This window comes from Empidonax traillii, unplaced genomic scaffold (assembly GCF_003031625.1).
Source record: "Empidonax traillii isolate 1590-97213 ecotype Southwest subspecies unplaced genomic scaffold, ASM303162v1 scaffold221:size740363, whole genome shotgun sequence".
Classification (NCBI taxonomy): domain Eukaryota; kingdom Metazoa; phylum Chordata; class Aves; order Passeriformes; family Tyrannidae; genus Empidonax; species Empidonax traillii.
Window position 1 is genome coordinate 501,678 of NW_020955414.1, and position 22,517 is coordinate 524,194.

General features: G+C 39.5%; 1 protein-coding gene and 1 non-coding gene across 4 annotated transcripts in view; both read left to right on the forward strand.

The window, feature by feature from the left end:
* SRGAP1 (SLIT-ROBO Rho GTPase activating protein 1) overlaps nt 1-22,517 on the forward strand; it is a 142,427-nt gene that overhangs the window by 28,060 nt on the left and 91,850 nt on the right. The window lies entirely within an intron of this gene.
* On the forward strand, nt 6,509-6,580 carry TRNAN-GUU. The gene has a single exon. It is a non-coding gene; the product is annotated as a tRNA-Asn (tRNA).

Sequence of the window (22,517 nt, forward strand, 5' to 3'; positions counted from 1 at the left end):
AAGAGTCTGCATCGTGAGACCAAGCGTGCTGTCTCTGCATCTCCTCTGGCAAGAGCACTGAGTTGACGTGGATGGACCATGCCCACTCTGTCTCTTTGGCCATGGAGGGGTTAAGTGTCTTAGTTTTACATGTCTTCTTGTGTTTTAGGGGTGTCTGCTATTGGTTATCACCAGTTAGATAGTTCTGTGTGACAAACTGCCACTATTTTTAAACCTCTTTTCCCTCCATCCCTTGATTTCCTTTCAAAAATGTGCAAAAAATAAATGCAAATATTTCAGGTACTGTTGTTATCAATGCAAACCTTTCAAGGCATTCTCTTGAGGGAAATTAGCAACACCTTATTCATCAGTGTACTTGACAGTAGTCTTGCTGGCGTGGGGGAAAACTGCATGTTTTATGAGTGGTTCATATCAAGAGAAACTGGAATTTGCTTTCACTCTTTAGGCATGTAGTTCCTGCATAAATTGCTTATTAAGTTAAATGATTAATTTCAGTGGGAACTTTACATAAAACTGAGGAGGCACAGAGAGTAAGAAACTTACAGTAATACCTTGAAAGCAGTACATTGCACCTTGAAAGTGGTACATTGCAATGGGAGCTGGAATTGAGCCCCATGCTTCCCAAAGAGGTGGCCAAACCTCTGTGCTTTAATTTTGTCAGCCTTGCTGTGTGGTGCTGTCTGTTTGAAAGCAGTTGGAAGTTTGATTTTTTTAATTTTTTTTTTTTTAAGGTGGAGTTAACCATAAAGTTCCTCAGTACATTTTTTAAAAAAATATTTTTTTAAAGTGTGTGATATAAAAATCTCCAAATGAAAAAGCACAAAGGAACTTCTAACTGCTTGAGCTGCATATGCTTAAAGTTCATGAAAAGAGGTATTCAGGAACAGGGTGCAGAGTTGTGTCTCGCATCCTCAACGCAGCTGCTTAGTAGCGATAAGGAAGCAATGCTCTATTCATGCTGACCTTGTTTCCAAAGAAGCCTTGTCCTATGAACTACTGAAAATAAGGAAGAATTTCCTGTGACATGCTGCTCATGTTGGCTTTTTAAAGGGGAGTAGAATGAAATCTCTGAGCACGGCACATACTGTATCTAACCACACAGGATTTCCTGTGCTGGAATGGAAGCTTAGTGGAAGCCACATTTTTCTCTTCCTCTTAATTCATTCAGAAAAACAGAGGTCAGCGTCATGAATTGATATGGCTATAGTCGCTGTTGAAAGCTAAAATCAGCAATTGCTAATGGATACATTGTGATGCCATGATGACTACAAGGCAATTTTTTTCCCTTTAACACAATGAGGCCTATACATAACCTAGTTACGCTTTTAAACTCTCATAAAAGAAGAATTGTGCAATTAAAAATGCCACCTTACTGAAGGTGAGAAAAATAATACATATATTTCATTAGACTTTAGTGACTTTTGGTAGTAGACTTTTTGCTCGATTCAGAATGAATAGATTATGAGTTGGAAAAGACACGGAACAACAGTTGGATTTTGCCTCTAAAAAACATAGCTGAATCTGAAGAGGATTTAAAATATTTATTTTTCCTTAAATTTAACTTCATTTTATAACACTTTAGTTAAATAAAATTCCCAGTGTTTTTCCTGTCTGCCGCTCATTTGCAGCATTACCTTCCTGGGAGTGTTTCATTGGGTTTGACTGGTAAAATCAGAGCTTCCTGATATGACTGCAGTGAAGGTTGATATTATGCAATGGATTTTATTAGGATAGAGTGCATATATTTTTACTCCTAGTTAAAATAGAACCACCCTGTTTACAGTAGATCTTCAGAGAGTGAGCTAACAGCCTGTACCTTTTCCTCATGTCCTGCCTATGCTTAATGGCAAGTCATCCAGATGTGCTCACCCTGTGTCTTGGCGCCGTGCAAGCTCACTTTTCTCCAGAGCCAAGCTGACCAAGCGGCCTCCTGACTATGCCATCTTAATGGTGAAACCCAGACCTCCTTGGTACTCCTTGGCTTGGGTTCGGTGCTTTTAAGTTGTTAGCAGATTTTTATTCTTCCTTTAGTCCAAATTGTGGTCTGCTGTCATCATGAAATATGGGTGAGAGTACGTTTACTGACTCATGTTGCTGGTGTGTACTCTGTGCAAGTCTTCTGCCCAACTACGGCATTCACAGTGGAGAGTGATTAATTCCTCTTTAGTTTTTACTTTTACTCAAGTGATATTTGTATTATTTTAATGTCACTTGGATTTGCTTAGGCTCATGCCCATGCATACTTTTTTTTGTCTAAGCAGCAAAACTTTTTTTACACCTGGAATGGTTCTGATTCTCTCTAGCAATTCTGAGACACCTTAGCTTAAAGAGCTCTTTTTCAAAGGTGAAGAAGTCATCTCAGCATGCTCACCTACAGCACTTCTGCTTGGTAGAGTCTCTGTGCTTCTTCATTTTCTTCCAGAGTATTCCTAGCCTAGTACTGCAGACCCCCAGCATCATGAGAGCCAACAGATAGCTTGTATGGATGGACTCAACCTGCTTTTTAGTGCACACACATTTGTCATGTTTTTGTGTTACGCATACCAACCTAGCACACCAGCTGTTCCTATATGATGTCTCTGCAGTTCAGTCTTTACTTGAGTTGGGATTTTCATTTGTATGTTATTGAGGGGATACTTGGATCTTGGATGTCTCATTTAATTGATTGAATATTTTAATATCAAAGCAAAATCATAAGAGGCAAACCATTAGGGAAGTTTTCTGTACGTTTTACATGAGGGCTTCCTTTTGTACCGCTTTACATGTATTTGAATTGTGCACTTGTCTTGAAAAAATAGAACAGTATTCTGGAGTCTCTACAGACAGATGGGTCTGTAAACAGTTTGCAGAAGCAAATAGAACTTGTAGCTCAGAACATTTCCACTGAATTGGATGATCTGTTAAATAAGGCAGAATTTAAAGGCACTTCTAAACAAAATGCGGTACAGTTTTTCCTCTCTCTCATTCTCTCTCCCCCTCTCTCTCTTTCCACAACCCCCAGATTGTCCCTGGATAATTGTTTGAACAAGTGTTCTACTTATTACTGGAGTTGGGTAGTTGCAGAGGGAATCTTATCTTTTTTATTTTGAGTTCACTATAACATAGATATACGTATATGCAACTATTTGGAGTTGCACAGAGAAAAGTAGTATAGATTTTAAAAATATATTTTACTTGGAACACAAGGTATCGCTGGCTTTTAGAGTTACAACAAATTAAAAATACTGTATATCTTGCACAACGTTTGAGAACAGAGGTAATGTCTTTCAACTTTTCCTCCAAAGGATTTTTCACCTTTGGTTTTCATATCATACCATATGTTGTACTCTGGGTGAGGATAGTGGCATACACTGCTCAGCAAGCCTGTAGATGTGTTGTCTCAGCAGGAATAGTTTGGCAACTTATGGTAAGTCCTAGAAGAGGAATAAAGTTTTCTCAGCCTTTCCAAGGGTCTTGGAATCACTGGGGTATCATTTCCGTGCTTCCTGTTTCTTTGGTCTCCAGACATGTCTATTCACCAGGTGAATATCCTCTTCTAAACAATATTTATGGATTTGCACAGCACAGCCAAAACTAAAATCCAGTATTTATGGGTTTGCCAAGCACTGCTTATCTCAGGCTACACTTTCTCTTACTTGCCAATCACTTATAACAACGTAGCTAAATCTGAGCAACAGGTTTTGCCTGGTAATAGCACTTAGTATTTTCTGAACCTTTCCATTTAACTAAAACTTAGCAATGCTAAGAAGATAGGAGTAGCCCATGTTTCCATTTACAGCTCATGGGCTTCTGACTGACAGTTCTTTTGAAATGCTGCAAGCAGTGCCAGGCACAGCTTGGCATACTCTTATCTGAAGTGTAAAGTTTTGCAACTGTGTACTAAGATAGTGTGATAATTATGCTCTGTACTTGCCTTTAAGGAATTAAAAGTAGTTTTAAGGTGACAATTTGCCATTAGCAACAATGAGGTAAGGTCACGGAGTTGATAAAATCTGAAGTGAGATATCTGAAACTACACAGTGTGTATAAGCCTGTGTGTGTCCTACTGGCTTAAAGGGAAGTTCTGCTATTTACTGTTTACAACATGCAGTAAATTTGGGTAAAACATCATCTCTTATTATGCTGGTTGTTGGCCTTTCTTTCAGTGCTGCATAATGAATGAGTTGTGAAGAATGGCTTTGCATGTGCAGGTTGTGAATTAAACACTGGATTCCATATTACCATGGTGGCCTTCCTGTGTGGCATTTGGTTGCTCAGAAATAGTAGCCACAATTTCTTTTGATACTTAATAAAAATAATCTAGTGTACTTGGGATTGATATGGTAAGCCTGCTGTATCAGCATTTTCTTGACACCATTTGTGTGGGTGCCTGCTGAAGGCCACATGCCCAAAAGCTGTGAAGGGGAAGGTGGGACGCATGCTGGCCTTTCTGGGTATCAGACCCACTGTTACTGGGCAATTATGTTTAACATTTGCTGTGAAGATGCTGAAGGGCAGATACTGAATATTATTCCAGCTCACCTTTCTTTGTATTTTTTTCCTCACTTGTTTGAAGACAAAATAAATTTTGATGGAAGCTCAAGAAACCAGTCTGCTTGTTGTTAAACAGTTTATCACTGTTGCCCATCTGGGAAAGGTACAGTAGCACAGTTATCTGCAAAGGAAAGAGACACTTATCAACACTATAGAATAGGCACAGTGGAAAGAAGACAGTAAATATTTAAAATTTAATTTTAAGCCTTTTCAGTTTAAAAATGTAAAATCATTATTTTTACTTTGTAGTGGCAATGATTGGTTCATGTTGCTTGTAAACAGAAAAATTCATCAATAAACAGGCAGTTGCATTTGTGTTTTCTGCAGGTACTTATATGTGATAAATGGCAGACAAGAAAATATCCCCGTATTGCCATACAGGAGTTAGTAAGGACATACTGCAAAAATTAAAACTGGAGAATATTTTGTTGAATAATAGATGAAGTGAGGAAGGAGAAGTATTTTTGTGTATCCACCATGATGTGTGTGTTGTGCAAAATAGGAAAAGTTGTATTACTGAATGGGAAATCTTTGATGTGGGAGCAGCTGATAAGGATTTCATTGCTTTTTTGGGATAATACTTAGTATTTTCTTTGCGTTTTTACTGAGTTGTTATTGCTATTTTCAATGAAAACAATAACTAATCGTCCTAGAGAGTCAGTAGTTTGGTTTTTTTTTTTAAGTAGACCAGGATCATCCTCTTTTACCCATTTCCAATTTCACCACTGGGTGCCCCAGTAAATTCTGCAAGGTCCTACATGCACATATACTTTGATAAATACCAAATGGCAGGTGCAGCTGGTCGCAGATGTTACCAGATTTGTCTGTCTGGTCAGATTGATGATGTTACGTTGAAGCCATGACATGAAGTAAAGTATTCCCTGTTCCTCTCCAGGGAATTGGTGCCTGTAAGGTGCCAAAACATCTTTGGCAGGCTGGAGTCACAAGGTACATGTGGACTGCCTGGAGAAGAGAAAGTTTTGATTATATTCAGGGAGGACAGCATCTTCTGCTAGATTGCTTGTTTAAAAGAGATGCAAAACTTTCTTCTAGAAACACTCTGGTTTAGGAGTAGTCATTTTACCAAAGCAATTCCCAGAGTCCACAGCTTGCATCTTTCACCTTCTCTTTTGGATCAGGTGGGAGGGTAGGCTGCAGGCCACAGTTAGTCGTCACGGATGACACTGTGGTTCCTTCTGTCCCAGGGGACCTGTTTCCCTTCTCCTGCCACCAGAATGCTAAGGCTCTGCCATCATGTGCCAAACACGCGTCCGATCATAGAGGCAGATATATGTGCGAGACACCTGCATTTGGGCAGATGGTAATTACAAGCAACGTCCAGTTGTATGCCCAGCTGTACCTCCTGCCACCTCCTGGGTACAGGAATGCCTACAAGCTATGGAACTTCATACCTGTTTCTTCAGAAGGCTTTCTCTACTGGAGGAATATCTAGAGCACCACTACTATAGGCAAAAAGTTGGAGGTATCCTGGAAACATACCAGAAATAGTGTGGCCAGCTGGACTAGGGCAGTGATTGTCCCTCTGAACAGTGATTGTCCCTCAGGCACTGCTGAGGCCTGCACCTCGAATCCTGTGTTCAGTTCTGGGCCCTTAGCTATAAGAGAACATTGAGGTGCTGAAGCGTGTCCAGAGAACAGCAACGAAGCTGGTGAAGGGTTTGGAGCAAAAGTACTGTGAAGAGTGGGTGAGGGAGCTGGGTTGGTTTAGCCTGGAGAAAAGGAGGCTGAGGTGGAACCTTATATTCCCCTACAACTACCTGACAGGAGGATGTAACAAGGCAGAGGTCAGTCTCGTCTCTCAAGCGACAAGCAATAGGACAAGAGGAAAGTGCTTCAAGTTGCGCCACGGGAGGTTTAGATTAGATGTGAGGATGCCCTCATCATCTGACAAAAACCTGCTGGGGTGAGAGCCTCCTCTTGTCTTTCTTCTGGCAGCACTTAGCTTTCCAGGGAGCCCCCGGTGGTGTAGAGGAAAACACACTGCACTGTTACTGCAGAGACCCGGGTTCGATTCCCGGTCGGGGCCCCTCCCCGGGCAGATGGAGCTCGTTAGCCCTGTAAGGCAATCCATCTACGTCCTGAGGACCTCGCTGCCACCGTCCAAGCTCGCTTGGCCCCGGCAGATGAACCTCAGGATTAAAGGGTGGGCTCAGTTCCGCGCACACTGTGTCTCACCTAAAAAATCCAATGCGCAGGCTGGAAGGTGTAAAAGACCTTCCCCGGTTCTTCGTTCGCGAAGAGACTGGCCACACACTTAGCTTTCCATGGATTCCTCATAATTGTTAGAGAGTCTGAGCTAAAGGGAGAAAGAACGACTTTTTTTTAGGTTATCACTTTTCAATGGGAATTTTTTTACAAGCCTCTTACCTATAAAGAAGGACCTTACCTGTATCTATTTTTTTGGCAAAGACTAGGTATGACCACTAGACTGTGGTCACTGATGGGCTTTTTCTCCTGGTCTCTTGAGAATCTCTGAATCTCTGAACTCAGGCAGCGTGAATCAAGGCTTCTCAGTATAGATTTTGGGACAGACTGACTCCCATTTCTTTCAGACAGGAGAATTTCAACCTAAACTGTGTCATACTTGGTGACCAGCTTTCCCAACAGGCTTTTGAATACCATCTCATTTCGTCCGCTTCTCTTAGAGGTGGAAGTTTGAATCCTCTCTCAAAGTGAACACCTGCAGTGTGTATCTCAATGCAGGCTGCTGTTTCTGCACCTCAGATATAGCCTGCCAAGCCCCTTCTGTACCACAGTGGAGGCGAAAATCTTCATTGTGGAGCCTGGAAGCTCTGTATTTGCATGATACTGTGTTGGAGCAAGTAACTCTTACTTCTCTACTCAGTCCTCTCTCAACCTAAAGATTTGAAAAAACCAAATCACTGCAAACTACTGTGTACTTTTCTATGGTAGAAAATGAAAAAGAAATTCTCTGGGATGAACTGGTACAAGTGTTACCAGGTTTTATTAAGAAAAAAAATGACAGTCTTATTTAAATAGAGAAGATAATCAAACCACGACTGAGTCTGCAAGTGCTTCTGTACAAACCCTTACAAGCCTCTGTCAAACCCTTACAAGGTAGTACAAATGGACTGGAGTGTCTGAATTTCACTTAGGATACTTTCACAGTGAATATTCCAGAATTGTAATATTGGTTTATATGTCAGAATAGGATCAGGTTTCAACATTAGAATAATGGCTTTGTGCTTTAAGGACAGTGAAACTGGATAGCATTAATAGGCCAAATGTCACCAACAGGTGACTCAGTCCATGTGGATAGAAACTGAGTGAATATATAGCAATTATCCTGAAAATATACCAGCAGTTGTAACACAGAATGGTGATCATGATGCAGGATATGGAGGAAGGTGAGGATTGCTGTGACATTAGAAAACAATAATGTCCAAAGAATTCAGTTACTTCTCCATGTATTGGGAAGAAGTCACAAAAGGTATGATGTGGAAATAATAGTCAAGTATCAATGATTTCAGTGGAAAACCCACAAGAAAACTTGCAATTTTGTCTTGCGGCTTCATTCATTCACTCATTCATTCACAGTTTATATGCTGAAGAATTATAATAGATGATGTAATGTGTTTTAATTCAGTTTTCACATTAAAGAATGAAAAGGCCTCCCAAAAAAACCCTCATTTCCCACTATAATATTTCAGAAAGGAAGTAGATAAAAATGAGGAAACAATCAAAGGCATATTAAAAGGAGCAATGGAAAGGGTAAAATACATAATAGACTATGGATTAAACCATGGATTATACTATTAAACTATGGCTCTGGTTTAATGTGTTTTCTGTAAGTGTTCCAGGTTTAATAGTATGCTACATATCAGAAGGAGTTTGCTGTATATAAACCACGGTGCAGAACTTCTTGAACACTGTATATGATTGTAGTCTCTCTATCTCATAATGAAGGTGGCATAACTAAAACTGTACAAAAGACATGGTGTGAAGGTGATTCCAAATAACATCGGAATAAGTGGCTGGGGAGGGAAATGGGAAAGTGTGTGTAGCTGAGGTCAGCAAAATAATTGAGATCGTGTAGAAGGAATGACTGAGGTGGCGTCCATTTTTCCTGGACATTGTAAGTATGGAGCATGCATAGGATTGGGTGGGAATTTGACAATTATTAGCCCTTGTTAGAAGTGTCCAGTGTGAACAGTAATGATCTGTAACATGAGAAACATCTGGCAACTCGCAAGTTCTTCAGCCACCAACTGAAACAAATGGGTGTGCTCTATGAATATTAAGTAGTTCTGACTTGGTGTGTTTAATTCCTTACTAAGATGGGAATGTTCAGTTCAAGGGTGAAAACAGGTGTTTGAAATGCTGGAAAGCCTTTTACTGTGAAAAATGTCACCAATTCAAAAGCTAAATTCTAATTTTTTCAAGAGAGCATATTTTCTCAGTGTTTCTGTACTTGCTAGGTCACTTGCTTGACGGGTTTCTTAAAATGACTTCTCTTGGTGTTGTTAGCATTTCACCAAATTGCCTGAAAATACTGCTTTATAATAGAAATGGGAAGGACCTGGTTCTGGACCTCTTTGGATAGATCTTCAGGGAGCAGTTGAGCTTTCATTGTACCTTATTTTTTCCCTAAATTGGCCTCCCATTAAGTAATTTTGCTAGTATTTGCAGTATGTTGATTACATACTGGAATAGTAAAACTTAGAAAACATATGACTTAAATATGAATACATTCACATTTTTATTCTGGAAGAATTTTCTTCCTAAGTCCTAAAACTGTCCTACATTCCTGCACAAACATTTTTACAGGAATAGAGGCAAAGATTTTTACCGTGAGTTTTGTTAGGCTGATCTGATTATGCTTGTGGTTTTGGATAGCACTTCCTCCAAAGGGTAATACACATAGCAGCATGAGTCGGTGGCTGTTGACCTTGTCAATATTAAAAATGTTCGAGAAAGCTTTTAATCTGCCCCAGTGCATTTTGAGTAAGCATAGTTAACAGTCACTGCCTTTATAGAACTCGCAGGGAGGTCTAGATGTCCTCCTGATACGGTCAAACTGCGTGCACAACAATATTGAGCATTTTTATTTGGAGATTTATTTTTCTTCTTTCCAAATGAGTTTAACATATGATTTTGTTAATTTGAACAAAATTCCTACTTGTCTAGGCCACTGTCTACAATCCAAGGAAGAGTTTTAGTCCAGTTAATTTAATTTTGACTGTGACTGTGGAGCAAAATTATTTATTGAAAAGTAGATGTATGTAGAGAAGTTGTACATTCACTTTGCTTGTTAACATACAGTTTATTTTTCAATCCCTGTATAGAATTGTGGTATAATTTAGGTTGGGAGCTATGTCTGGAGGCCAACTAGTCCTGCATGTTCCAAGAAGTCCCTTAGATGAGATTGCTCAAGACTGTTTGCACTTGAGCTTTACATATGTCCAAGAATATGGATTTCATTATATCTCTAAGCAACCTGTTCCCTTGTTTGACCACCATCACAGAGAAGACTTTTTCCTTGCAGCTAATCAGAATTTTCTGTCATGCAGTTTGTATCTACTGGCTCTCCCCACCTCTGTCACTGCACCTCTGGGAATACCTTCTGTATGTATGCTTCCCCATTAGGCAGCTGAGGATAACACTACTGTCTTCCCTTGTGTTCTAGTCCACAGTGTGAAAGTGAAAAAATATTGCTGTTTTGTTTTCCTGTGGGAATTGAAGTGTATCCCAGTTGAAGTTGTCCATTAGACAGTAGTGGAAAGCATAAAGCACTTGAATTACAGTTCTCTGAGAACTACAGTTCCATTTTGAATACAGATATTTTCAGCTTGAAGTGTGGGATTTTTTTCAGGCTCTCTTCCAATAAAATATCAGAATCTCGTGTGTAAAGCAATCTTTTGTAGGAAAAAGTTGAGCTTTGCCATTCAGTATAAAATTTGGTTTTGACTTAGGTTTGCCAGAAAGCTTTTAAGCAGATGTCTAATGCACCTTAATACAGCTGAATGCATTTCTACTGCTGCCAGAGGAATTGTATCCTTGTGTTTTTTGAATATTATGACCTTTATCATGTGTCCCAAGCCCTCTGAAAGTTCATCTTTTGTGTATTTGTGTTAGTTTCTGCTGTTCCAATCAATTTTGATTAGGTTGCAGTTGTTGACTGTTTTTAATAACCAGCTAATTTTTCTTTGCTACCACACCAAGAAGCATAAATGAGTGTAGTTTTTTGTGCTTTTCAAGTATTAAACTTGAACTTTCTTTGGAATATCCAGGAGACAAAGCAAAACAAAAGGAAGAAGAAGTTGTTATATTGAACTGCAGTGTTTGTTTTTGTCAAATGGATTCAAGCAGGTCTAACTGCTCAAAACATACTACGCGTAAATATACACACTGCAAGACCTTACTGCCTTGGTATTACAGAGCAAACATTAAATAAGATGGTTTTATCTCCTAAGGTTTATAAAGAAGTATTTTGTTTTGGGTTGGATGAGTATTGACTTAAAACATAGAAAATGCTGGTATTTCAAATGAGTAAAAGCGCTGCGCTGTCACCGCAGAGACCTGGGTTCGAGTCCCGGTTGGGGCCACTCCCCGGGCAGATGGAGCTCGCTAGCCCTGTAAGGCAATCCATCTACATCCTGAGGACCTCGCTGCCACCGTCCAAGCGTGCTTGGCCCCGGCAGATGAACCTCAGGATTAAAGGGTGGGCTCAGTTCCGCGCACACTGTGTCTCACCTAAAAAATCCAATGTGCAGGCTGGAAGGTGGAAAGACCTTCCCGGTTCTTCGTTCGCGAAGACTGGCCATTCATTCATTCATTCAAAAGGAAAGAGAACCCAATATGATTTATTGTGGTCCCTCACACAGTGAAATTCAACTTGTTCATATTCATAAAATAAAATGAGATTCTTGGGGCCCAGTGTTTGAGGCTGATGAACATGGCTCCATGGCTTTAGTTTACTTTGCATCGCATCCAGTTGTGTTTTACCTGCTTTGAGCCTTTTAAGAGGACAGGACACTTTCATCCTCTCAAGCTCATTCCATGGAGTGCAAGTTCTGAAAAAGTCTTTTCATCCTGAAGGGTTTTTAAATGGCTCATTTTGTCAGGAGGAGGCAAACCCTGTCCAGTGCTTGGATTCCCAAAGGAATGAGAGCAAACACTGGAAGAATTTTACAACTTATTTTTATGGATAACAGTATTGATAAAAGTAAATACAGCTAAGGTTAGAAGGACTGTGTGAAAGCAGTGAAAATTTCTTTTCAAGTATTTCTCATGACACACACTGAAAGTGCTCATAGCAACTATCACCAGGGAGACCAGTGAAATCCTGAAAAACCCTAAGGTCAGATGTGAGCACCAGGAGACATTCCATCTTGATTAACTGAGCTTCGGACCAAACAATCCCTTTCCCCCCATTTCAGTGTTTTTTAAAATGGTTGAAGAACACTGTGCCTTAGAATAAAGTAATTCTTCATTGCTGAAAAAGGTTACACAGATACAGACAGTATTACGTAAGGCTAGCATGGGGCTGGCATCGTAATGATCTCAGACTTCAGGGTGAGCTGTCAGGATACCAAATGGCTGTGAAAATTAGCTGTAATGGACATAGTTAATGCATATTAGGCATGAGTCCACAGTCTAACAGCTTGCAGCTTCTTTTTTAGCATATAATGGCCACCTCCTGCAGGCACTGACTTTTTTTTTTATTATTATTATTTTATTTTTTTTAACTTAATGGGAAATTTTAGGTAACATCGGCAAATTTCTGTTTTGGGTACCCTGACGCAGAGTTGTTAAATGAAAAGCCTGGAGATATGCTGAAGAATGTGTTGTTTGTGTTTGTTTTATTCTTAGCTTGTAAATTGGGAGGAAGTATTGCACAATACTCTCGTGAATATTAAGTAAAACATTGTTAGAAATTCAAAATGTGTAATTGGCAAATCCTGGGACTATTTTTTCATGATTGTTGAAAGCGTGACAGCTGGATCCAAATGCCTTTTTTCTCTGTAAACTCTTAAACAGTGGGTATGACATTCTTAGTGGTACTGTCAGAGATTTTTATTTTCTTTTGGTACATTTTTGAAAGAGAGTGCCTTTGCACTCTTTTTCTTCATACCTTTTAGTTGTCTTCTTTTTTTAAAGTTTATTTTGCTTTGTCCAGGGCTTCACTATTTCATTGCAAAAAGTCCTAATGTATATTGCTGACTTGAAGTTTATCTGTAGCTTTTGCCAGTTTTATACTCGAGTTCTGGGAAATGCACAGCGATGGACGTCATGCTCTGGCTCACTCTCCAGCTGGTCGCCATCCTCCACTCATCCAACACATCTTCTGTTTTGTGGCCTTTTTATTCCTGCTTTTTAAATTGAGAGCAATAAATAGGCCAACTGGCATAAAAAGTGGGGATAGCTCTTTCCTGCTATTGATTAACTTACGCATGACCACACTTTTTAATTTGTGTGGATAAACAAAAATGAAGCAGCCGGGCCAGCAGCTCATTTCTTACGTAACCTTGCCAAATGAGTCTCTTTGGGCTGCAGCCTGGATCAGTCGGTCTGGCCTGTATTGATGAAACTTAGCAGTAGTGGAAAGACGTGGCAGCTGTTAGTGTTGTCACTGGCTTCACCGATCTGTGGCCTGATGAGCTCTATGTAAAACAAACAGGTAGAAAAGTAATTGCAATTTGTTCTGTGGTGGAAGTATCCTTTCCATTCAGAAATAAATCAGATCTCACTATAGTGACTGCTGTATTTAAGTTTTTGCTAAGAAGGTCTTGAAGATGACTTCTGCCACTGTTATCAAGAGGTTGGAGAGTATGCTACTTGAGTGCCAATGCACTTCTGCTGCTGCCTTCCTGATCCCCCATAAATGCCCTGACAAGCTGACAGGGTGTTGCAGTTTCTGGGGAGCAGTCACCGAGCAGTTCTGATGCTGCAGCCCAGCTGAACCCACAGCAGACAAGAGAGCGGGGCTCCAGTGGGGACGCGATGCTTTGTGCAGGGGTCACCTGTCCAGGTGAGGTCAACCCAGGTGGTAACATTGGTGAGGTTGGCAAGTGGAAGGCAAAACAAGTGAAGGCCTATGTAGGAACACCTGTGCTGTGTTCCTAAAGAGCTGGAATAGATCTGCTTTCCATGGGATGGTGGTTTTAAGAAGAAACATAGAAGGAAAGCAGAATGCATTCCTATAGAATGGACCAGATCTGATGTCTTAGTGTTGTATCACTTTCCAGTGTCAGGATGACACTGGAGAGATTTTTATGCCTATGGTTGCAGGGTAAATACCAAAGAATTTATGGCATTTTCCACTAGATTTAATGTGCTTATACTTCTAAATAATTCAACTTTGATATACAAAAAACCTCAGTGTAGTTCAGAGCTGTTAATGTCTACAAGGGATGTCTTAATATTTTAAATTTTACCTTAAAACTCAAGTGGCTTTCAGGTGGCACCATCGTAATTGTGTTCTGTGATATCCCCAGCTGCCTGCGTGCTGATCTTTGTTTCAGCTTAGAAAAAAGTTGAAACTTCTCATGGAAATTAATGATGCTCTTACATAAACACCTTAATTCAAGCCCAGTAAGAGATTGTGAAGTTTTCAAGAAAAGAATTGGTTTTGTTGAGGGAATGGAAATATTTTTAATACTGATCTTTCCTGCTGCATGAAAGAACAAACTGACTTGACCCAAATTTTTTATTTATGTAAAACAAAAAAGAAAAAAAAAATCTGAATTTTAATACCTCATGTCATTTGCAAAGCTTTGGGGTTTGGTTGAAGGGAATGGATTGCTTGGTTCACCTTGGGTATTCATAGTAGACGTGCAAAACACGTAGGAGTAGGATATAGCTTTTTATTAGACTTCTATAAATGCCTTTTTTAATGATATGCCTGCCTATTCTAATCAAATAAATATCATGATATTTGCTGAGAAATACATCTTGTACCGTTTGATATTTTAGCTTTATAACAAAACGCTCAGGAAAAGAATGCATACGTGCATAAGAATATGTTGCTTGTTTTCATTAATAGGAGGAAGTGCTTGTGACTTAATAGACATTTTTTATTTTACTAATGGTGATGGTGGAAGTATGTTCTGTGAGATAGATTACAGTCTTCTTATAGAACATAGGAAAATAAATCTTGCATTTCACAAATTTGCTTATAAGCCATCATAAGTTTGCTTGGCAGGGTTATAAGATTCAGCGAATCTCAAGATGGAAGGAATTGGGTTGGTTTGTTAACTTTGCCTTTTAAGTATTTGATTCTTTTCTGCCTTGATTCTTTATGTGGAGAACATGATAATTCTACAATTAAAAAGGAATGGGCTGGCACAATCACATTATCATTATAAATTACTGAATTAATTGCATAGATGATTTATATGTTCCCAATTCTGATGACAGCAGGGATGGTTTTGACTTTGGAGGATTGCTTTTGTTTGGATTTATAAACTGTATCTCAAGCATTCTTCTTCACATGGGTTTACACTGAATCTTGCTAGTCAGTTCACCTGCACACATATTTATAGCAGACTTCATTCCTGTTGTATGCTCTTTTTGCCTGCCTCAAATGATATTGTGTGGTGCAGGGACCACCACAAAACACACATCCCAAAAAATCTTGATTGCTGGGTGGGCAGCAGCCTGACTGTGACTTCCTGCAATCTCCAATTGTGCCCTGTCTGAGCAGGAGACCTTGAACCCTTCCCATCTCCAGGAGGAAGCGTGCAACTCTCCCACGTTTAGGCGGGACCCTGAGTTTCAGTCCTTCAATGATAGGTTCTGGTTTCTTCACCAAGTCTAATTTATTCCCTAGACAGTGTAATTTTGGTTTTTTTTGGAGCAAGGACACGCTGGATTTAGAACAAAACCTGTACAAAATAAGCTTCGGCTTTGAAAAGAGTAAAATTGTTTAAATGCAGTGCATGTTTAGTAAATGTTTAGCCGGCACTGGATGAGCTCAGATCCTTCTTTGGAGCTTCCCTCTTTGCTACCTTGTTTCTTGGAGGGCTGACACCTTTGGGAACCCCTGGCAACTCATCCAATCCTTGTGGCAAAGGTACTGTTTATCCTGTAGGGTAAGCCTTTGGTCTGCTGGTGCCAACTCTTCTCAAGCAACATTTGTGCCTCGTTGGAGACAGAGAAAATGAATTCCTTGAAGCAGCTTGTCCCATTGTATTTCAGGAGCACGCTTAAATGTTCTGATCCAGGAACCTATTGTGTTGCTTCCCTGTTTGCTTTTCCCACAGCCTCATTGAATTTCGGCATTTAAGACATACAATAACTGCTCTATTAGACTCTGCCGAGTTAAGGGAGTCTCGACAATTGACTTACGGTGCAGTGTCTTAACTATTTTTTTGCATAGCAGCTTTCTTAGTATTCATAGCTTTATTGTGTATTCTTAGCTTTATTGTGTATCAGTTGTGTTTCACAGTTTATGTCATCCCTCGTTTGAATCATGGCCTGATATGTTTGTTACTCCAGGGGCAGAATATGATTCTGTCATGACATTTCTAATAAATGTGCCGGACTCAAACAACACGTTTTTCTTTATAACTACTTGCAAAATGTCTTGTACTTCTGTCTTTGTAAAAGCGAAGACTGATCTCTGCTCTGCATCTGCTGGAATTTATTGAGACCTATTTCTGCTGGTAAACTGCTTCTGTCGTCTCCAATAAAACAGGCATTAGTAATCATTACAATAAGCCGCTCAGAACAAAAGCTTTAACAATTGCAACTAGAACAGAAAATTACAAAATCACAGTGAAATGTATATGTTAATTGTAAGTATGGCAGGGGAAGGGGGAAAGAGTAAAGTGTGCTGGCAATACAAGGTGAAATGGGGCGAAGGAAGTCATACTTTGTGAGAGTTGCTAGAGCACTCATGAAGGGAAGCCCTCAGTTTCATCCTGACTGTGGCTGGAGGTGGTGTTTAAATCCGTTGTATCAGATCTCTGTAGATGTGAATTTCTTTTTCAGCTCGCCTCTGTGGCTTGAACAATAAAGTACGGATGGCACTTTCTTTGTCTTTTGCTTGTGGTAAACTTTGGGAGAATGTTGTGTGTTAACTCTCTGTTTACACATTGTTTAGCACAGTGGTGTTTCTTCTCAGCTGGAGTTTCTGGGAGGTTTTATGCTAAAAGAATAAAATAATTTTATCTACTTCAATTATTAAACCGTGCACATCTTCAAAAAAATGAAGATGACAGCTAGCTTTTTTTGTGCCATGGAAAAAAAACTTAATACACTTAGCTTATTTAAATATACACTAGATACTGAAAAAACATTATCCTTGAATGGAAATATCCCACCAAATCTTTTATACTCAAAACCTGCTTTGAAAGAAAGAGTTAGTAGTCCTCTAATGTGGAAAGAGGCTATTAAGTGATATTCATGAATCTCATTTAAAAAATAACATCAAGACCCTGTCAATATTAGTGCACTCCAAGAGTATTCACACTGAAGATGTTCTTTACGGGGGGGCACTGACTAATCAGGTAAGCTATAGTTTTTTCCAATTGACAGAACTGGGCAAAAACTTCTAATTACAGAGTGCAGTAGAAATCTTCCAGGGGATTAGGAAATCAAGCTTCTCATGTAAGTATCAACATCCTCTAGAAAAAACCTCTTGCTGATTTGCATCAAGAAACCTCAGTTCTTGTGTTTAATAGTGGGATATCAAGCTGATGTTTTGTACAGTACAGCAGAAGTCCCGTATCTTCTTCATGAGGTTGCTGTGGTATATTCTCTTCTACCCACTTTCTAAGAGTCATGCTGGGAGCATAGTGCAGGTTGGATTAACTATTCTGATGAAAGCAACCAACTCTGCCTCCGTCATGTAACAGAAACTAAGATGGTCTTTGTGCAGCATTGCCATTTATAGAATCACAGAATATTTTGAGTTGGATCCATGAGGATCGCTGAGTCTAACTCAAGATTCCACACAGGGTAACCTAAAGGTTAAACCATTTATCTCAGTGCACTGTCAAAATGCTACATGGCCTGGGGCCATGACGGTTTCCTTTTGGAGCTTGCAACAGTGCTTGACCACCCTCTGAGTGAAGAACTTATTCCTAATATCCGACCTGAACTTCTTCTAATGTCCTGATGATACAGAAGATAAAGGAACCATCTTTGCTTCAGGAAAGAAGGTGATGAGGAAGACATTTCCATGAAAATTGCTCATTACTGCAGGACACTCAGGAAAAACAGCTGCTGGGAGGTGGCTACATAAATTACTCTGTTGGCAACAGGGTCTTAATGCCCAAACTTCCTCCTGAAGCTCTCCAGCTCTGAGCAGCCCTGAACCCCTGTGACATTCAGAAGCTGAGTCACCGCCTTCTTCCAGTTTTAATATCTCTGATTGTGTTCAACAGTTGTCCCTGAGGTGCTTCCTCATATATGAGGTAGTAGCCACAGGAATAGGGCTGTTGTTTATGTGATTTTTTTTCCAGTTGCTGATCAGAGATGACAAATTTAAATAGTTCAGCTCGCATTTGTTAGATGGCAAATGTTCAGGTGTAAAGTGTATTCTGTCTTCTAACAAGTTTCAGTGAGCATACTGTTGGTTGATAGTAACTAGTAACTAGTGTGTTGACATCTATGATTCTGGATCTCCTTTCTTGTTACTTTTTGTCTAGGAAAAAGAAAGGTAATGATGATTGTTGTGTTGATGGCCAGAGGCAAGACCTATTTCTGGGTGTTACTAGACTAAATTTGTGTCTCTACAAGAGGTGAAGATGAAAAACCACGAGTGGGGACTTGATGCCTCCTTCAGCAGAGGCAGCAGTAGAACTTGCTTTTGTTTCATTGATGCAAAACTGTATCTGAAGTGAACAGTAGTCTCTTCATTCTTAAATTTTTCTCTTGGCTTTAGTTTTCATTGTTTTCTGAAATTAAAATTTTTAAGTTCTAATTAATAATAATTCATAGAACTGTTAAAAAAAATAGCATCAAAACACAGTGAGAACTGTAACCATCCTTGAAATATTGAAGGAACTGTGCACTGGATTTGTATTGAACTGTCAATGGTGTCTTCAAGACTGTTGCGTCTCTGAATTGCTCGTCTTGAATCTTAAATGTGTTTCTGCATACATGAAAACTGAGATGCTTAGGTGATCTGTGTGAGATTAACTAAATTCTAATGCATGGGAAAATTTCCTAAAGGTAAACTTTCAACAAAAGAAACTATTATAATTTTATTATTCTTGTTTTAATTACTCGAGTTTTTTTAATGTAATCATGTAAACACAGTGCTGCCTGGGCTACTTGGAAGTCTGGATCTTTCTGCTCTCATTGCATCATCCTGACAAACGGGTTAAATCTGATAAAACTCAAACATTTCTGTTTGCAGTCTTGAGCACTCCCTTCTTGCACTGGATTTGGGGAGCAAAGTTTTGTGGGGGTCAGACTGTCCTGAGTAATCGACCAACTGAACAATGAGCATATGTTTCACTGCAAGTGCCTGTAGCCCCACTGGTGCCAGCGTAGTTGTGCTATTCATGCTGTAAATGTATGGTTCTTCACAGGGTCATGGCTCTGTAAGAAATTTTTATATTACGTGTGAAAGTTTTTGTGTGGTAACTGCCAGCGGGTCTTGATGACACTGCTGCTATGAGCATCAGAAGTAAATTATGGTTTAGAAAATGTGCATCACTTTAGAGTTTAGGCTCACACTTGCATTTCTGACTTCCTCAATATATTGTAATTGTACAAACACAATTATGCTGGCATTTTGGGAAGCTCTCTTAAAATTTTAAGCTTTTAAATATGCAAAGCTAACCAACAGCATTTCAGTTTACCTCTCTTAAAGCCAGTTCCCATTTTCCTCTTAAAAGCTTCAGATGATGATTTGTTTTCTCTCAGTATAAGAGGAACTTGCCTGTTTATATTCCTTTATCCTTCAGATTTTTAACGTCTTCCCAAGAAAATATGTACCATGAGATCCTGCTGTGTCCCTCCGTCTGGCTTGCTGCCCTTCTCTCTCCAGCACCTTTTCAGCTTGTGGGCAGATGGGTCAGAGGGTCAGCACTCTGAGAGACAGGATGCCCCTTAGAGCTTTTGCAATATGCATAGCTGTCTGTAGGAGGGAGGGTTTATTCCTGTTCCAGCTAAGGGGTGTGCTAATTAGCTCATCTTTCATTAGCTATCAAGAAAGAAGCAAACAGGTTACATCACTTCTGCTTTTATTTTTCCCTTTCCTCTGCCCTTGCCTATACTTTTTGCCATTTGTTTCCCCTCTCCGAACAATGCCGCTCTCATGGGAGATCCTGTTGTTTGTCATCCTGTTATTTTGACAATACTCTTGTCTTCGCTCCACAGCTGCTTATCTTTTGAACTTTGCTTACCTAAAAATTATTGAAGATGCTGCAGGGAAACCAGCTGGGAGTCAGAAAAGCCATCGGAGCTGTAAGATCTGTCAGGAAACAGGAAACCCAAGTTGCACTGTGGGGGTTCTCTGCTGCAAGGCTGCACCAGTGGAAAGTCTAATCCTGCCATCCTTTACTCAAGTGACTAATCCTAGAGTGCTCAGGCTCTGAGAAGTCAGCAAAAGCTATATGTGTTTGTAAAGAGTTGCTGGACCAAGTCCTTATTTTGAAAGGCAAATAAATTATTTCTTGCCTTTGAAACTGGTGCCAGCAGGAGCAATCTGCGCACGCTGAGAAAAAAGATGTACTTCGGTGAGCTAATCGCTTGAATGTTCAACAAATGGCTAAGTGGTAAACTTTAAGCAGATTATGTTACACTGATTGTTTTCCCTGTTTGTTTGTTTTTTAAATGTCAAATATATCACAACGTAATTTATGAAGATGTGCCTTCGAGTAGAACCACGAACACTTATAGGGACACTTGCTTCAGACAACATATGGCACATCCTATGAATTATGCACAGCTGACATACGGAGAATGGAGACAGCCTAAGGAAATGATTAGACCCGTTATCATAGTAGTAACTGTACATTATTTTCACTTGACTGGGGAAAATGGAATTTTACTCTAGATTAGGGCCAAGATTGTTACTTCCAGGTGCAATATATTAATAATGCATATGAATATGTAATGGTTTCTAGGATATGTGGTGGTCTAGTTTTGGCTACAACTTTAGTTATTGAAAAACTAATTTTCTTCTGTGCTGAACTGTGTGTTTCTGATGTAGCTGTTACAGTCTTGTTCCAAGAGTAGCAGCATAAAAATAGATCTCAACTTTTCTAAGTGTATTATTGTAAAACATTAGGTTACACAGCAGCAGATACTTCACTCCAGATGGGTGGCTTTCAGCAAGTTTGCATTTACCAATTCCTGCTTTTCTTGTTCTGAAAAGTAGGTTTTACGTTTTTACTTTCAGGTTAATTGCATTGTTCCATCAACAGGATCTGTTCATCCTCCAGCGGAAATGCTGTTAGTAAAATGCTGATAATGCAGAGTTTGGACTGTTTCTGGGGTGAAAGGCCCAAAGGTTTTTAATTTAAATCCTGGCTCTGCTTCTGAGAGTTGTCAGATGTCTTCAGTAGCATCTACTTCCTGAAAAAAATCACCTAAAACTGGCTTGTTACACTACAGCCTAGCCCACAGTGCTTCCCTGCAACTGTAAAAGTCCCCATGGGTGACTGGGCACCCAGGATATTTGGGACAGCTGTAGAAGTCAGTACTGGGTGGCCTTACTGCTCCCAAAATTTCTACTACAATTAAGAAAGAAATCTGGAGGTGACATTTTAAGTTTAGACGGTTCCTGTTTGCGTTGCAGAAGTGGAAACCTTCTGAAACGTCATCTGTGTGATTTAAGTATTGCAAAACCAAATAAACAGAAGTTGTAGGAAAGAATGACCTTCTTTTGCACCTCAGGGTTTCCAGCTAGACTTGCTGTGCACTGGGAACCTGACAGAAGTTTGGGCACCAGACTGCCTCTTGCAAGCCTATCTGAAAAGCACTTGTGCTGTTCATTATTACCTCTTTTCTGATAGCATTAGCCATGTAATTCTTCCCAGCTGGCTGATAGTTAAATAGGTGTTCTTCAGCCTCTTCATTAGATGTTTCCCATCACACTTTCTCCAGCCACCTAGGAAGTGCTACGTGCTGATAATGAGCTAAATCAGAATCATTATTACTCCATGTTAACCATTTTACTTCTGCCACTGTCATTTTCAGCACTCTGTATGTTAGGCATATGAACATATGTTAACTAAAGACAATACAGCATCTAGTTTTTACACACTGTAAATGCATAAAACTCATGTGATTCCAAAACATTGGTAATGCCTTCTGGCTTTACTTTTCCTGAAGACATCTGTCAGAGCACAATATAGTAGTTTTCACAATGGATAATTCACAGGTGCTTCACAACATTTATTTGCAAAAAATTTATAGAAAAGCTTTTACCACTTCTGTGGAGAAAGAGGAGTAAAGGGCAGGAACTGTCTCAGTCAAATGATGAACAACATTACTATTTTTGGAAGGGGAAATTTATAAGTAAATCTTCATGTCCTTGTGTCTAGGCCATATGGTAAAAAGTATAATCTGACTGATTCTCTTTCAAAAAATTCAGGGCACCTTCCTTTAGGAGAAGTTGGAGTCAACATGACTCTTTTCCATTTGAAATTATCAAGAGTAAGAGTAGTGCTGCCTTGCTCTGCATAAGTGAATGTTAAGGCCTGTGTGCCCGTAACAACGTGCAAGACTGATAGATTTGGATGTCACATATGCAGCTGTAGATGATGTAACTTTTTAAAGATGTTGAATTTATCCAGTGTGATGCCTCTAAAAATTGAGATCCTAGTTTTACTACAAGTCTGGATATTTTCAGAGTTTTACTACAAAACTGGAGTCTGGGATCCCTGTATGTTTTCTCTTTCTTATTCATCATATCAGCATCTGTAGAAATTATTATCCATACTGCAGAAAGATAAGAAATTCTGCCTTGTAGTGTATTAAACAAGATCTTTGTACAGTTAGTCAAAATTCAGTATAACATTTGAAGGGTTTAAAATCAG